The following is a 3114-nucleotide window of genomic DNA, read 5'->3' as shown; positions in this document are numbered from 1 at the left end:
GCTTATGCACAGGGAGACAGCTCAGGGGGCAAGAGTGTATGGAGGGATGGACACTGGGAAGAGGTAACTATGAGGAAGAAGTGGGAGGGGAGCTGTTGCATTGTGGTAAACTGTGGTCAATGTCATGAGACAAAGTATATGTGAACTGCTGTACGGAAAGTAAATTTACTCTGTAAACCTTCACCCAAATCACATACACACACACAAAAGAAATGTAGGGACCTAAACAATGCCCAATTTTATTTCTACTTTATATGTGTGTAACTTACAAACTTTTAAATAATTTGAATGTCTTTTATTATTGTTGATTATCAGATGATACACACACACACACACACACACACAAGTATATATGGCTTAACATTCAAAATATGTTCTGTAAAACTGGGTATTATGGGATTTGGGCATTATGTTGATGTTATTGTTATGTGCCATCGAGTTGGACCCAACACATAGCGACCCCTCCTTGGGTGTCTGAGGGAGTATCACTACGGAAGTAGATTATCCAAACTTCCTTCCGAGGAGTGGCATTATAGGGACACCGTGTTATATACAGAAAGTCCATATATACAATTTGTACAATCTGTAACTAAATCCCTGTGAAGCCTATGCGTGAAGAAAATAGAAGACACATGAAAGCAATTAGTTCAAAGGACTAATGGGCCACAGAAACCTTAGTCTCCATAACCCTGAGACAAGAAGAACTAGATAATGCCTGGCTACCACTACTAACTGCACTGGAAGGGAACAAATTAGAAGGTTCCAGACAGAGTATGAAAAAATTCTTGAACAAAATCAAAATTATTAAACAAATTAAAAAAAAAAAAAAAAAAGACAAGGTTTACTGTCTGGATAGAGATTGGTAGTAGAACTTCAGACATTGAATCTTTGTCACCCTTCAGACCTAGAACCGAACTTATTCAGGTACCTGAATTTTTAATCAAGCTGTCATGTCTACAAGATGAATGATGACTCTACAAAGGTGCACACTCCTTAGAACGGTCAAGCATTAGATATTAAAAACACAGCATTTGCCCAAGGAGAAAGTTCAGAATGCAGGAAGGATTAGGCGAGTAGGAATGGAAAGCAAAAACACAGGATGCTTGTGGGAAGAGTTATGGGAAGAAAAAAAATAAAAAAAACTTATGGCAGTCTGACTGACAATGTCTGATAGCTGTCTCCACTGGATTTAGCAGGCTGACCTTGCTGGTGCAGTGTGTGGTGTGCCACTGAGTTCTCAGGAGGAGGCTCCCTCAGCTACCTTACAGGAACTTTGTGCAAGTCTGGACAAAGTGCAAGGGGCATAGAGGGTGGCAGAGAGGTAGCAGCAGGACCAGTAGACAGCGGCTGCTGCTGCCACACAGAGCTGGGAGCCTGCGTGATCCCAGGCACTGCCAGCCCTGCCACCACCTGTGGCAGGAGCAGAGGAACCACTGTAGGTGCTGAGCTGCACCTGGAATGAAAGGCTGCATGTCTGATGGACAGATGAATGAAGTAGGAGAAAGGGAAGGAAGAGGCAGAGGAAAAGGTGCTGAGGGAATTGGAATGTAACCTGGAGACCCAGTACTCATTCATTGTGTGGGTTTGGGGTCTTTAAAAATTTTAGAGAAAAATAATAACAAAATTATAGCTGCTTTCTCTTTAAAAAAAAAAAAAAAAAGTGTGAATGTATGGTGGGATATTGAAGCCATTTATACCTCTATATAAGTCTGTATGTCTGCATGTATATGTACATATGAAAACCAAAAAGACAAACTCACTGCTGACGAGTTGGATCCAACTCATAGCGACCCCTCCTTGGGTTTCCGAGGCAGTATTGCTACTGAAATAGATTCTGCAATATTCTTCTGAGGAGTGGTTGGTGGGTTTGAACTGCCAGCCTTCTGGTTAGCAGTGAAATGCCTTAGACACTACACCACCAGAGCTCCCCCCCCCACACACACACACATATAATGTGGGAAGAGTTAGGAGAGGAGGATTGGAAGATATATCTATATCTATCTACCTATCTATCTATCTATCTATCTATCTATTTATATATGAACTCTGGTGGCATGGTGCCTAAAGCATTTGACTGCTAACCAGAAAGCTGGAAGTTCAAACCCACCAGCCACTCCTTGGAAAGAAGATTGGGCAATATACTTCCATAGTGATACAGCCTCAGAAACCCAAGGAAGGCTCACAATGAGTCCAGAATGACTCCACGGCAGTAAATTTGTTTTGTTTGTTTATTTGTTTGTTTGCTTTGGAGCAAGAAAAAACATGCCGGATCTTTAACATTTTCCTGGGAAATCACCTAAGCTAATATCCAAGTTCATGATTTTTAAGTTCTATTTTCCAAATAACTTCAAGGGAGAAATTCACTATTTCAGCTCAAAACAAGTATTCCTTCTCTCCTGTTTCCAGTAGTATGCTCCTCACCTCTTCTGAAACCTCAGTAGCAGTGTCTTTAATATCCACATTGCTACTAAGTTAATTTAGGAAAATCTAGGCTATTTTCACTGTGCTTCTAAAAATTCTCCTCACTGACCACTTTCAAAGAGAGTCCAGTATTTTAGATATTTGCTAAGACAGCACCTTACTTCCAGGAGCAAAGGTCTGTGCTAATTTTCTGTGACCATGGAACAAATTGCTATGATATTAATGGCTTTAAAAACACTAATTTATTATCTCACAGCTTTATAAATGAGTGGACTTAGCTGGATTCCCTTTTTAGGCTCTCACAAGACTTAAAGATGTCAGCTGGGCTGGGTTCTTATTTGGAAGCTCTTCCAAGTTCAGTAAACTTGCTGGTATAATCTATTTTATTGTGACTGTAGGACTGATATGTTCATTTCTTTGCAGTTCTCATCCAGGATCTGCTCTCTGATTCTACAGACTATCTGCATTTCTTCTCATGTGGTCCCCTTCCTCTTCAAACCACCAATAGTCCATTGAATCCCTTTCACATTTCAAATTTTTCTGGCAATAGTCAATGAAAATTCAATGCTTTTAAAGGTATCATGTAAATAGATTTGGTCACTGAGAAAATCTAATCTTTTGTCATATAAGGTAATGGGAGTATCCTGAGAGACAAAGGTCAAACAGTCCATCTTAAAATTCTATCCACTGTAT

This window comes from Orycteropus afer, unplaced genomic scaffold, assembly GCF_000298275.1.
Source record: "Orycteropus afer afer isolate SDZICR_OR568_19922 unplaced genomic scaffold, OryAfe1.0 scaffold00351, whole genome shotgun sequence".
NCBI lineage: Eukaryota > Metazoa > Chordata > Mammalia > Tubulidentata > Orycteropodidae > Orycteropus > Orycteropus afer.
This window is presented reverse-complemented; position numbering follows the sequence as displayed.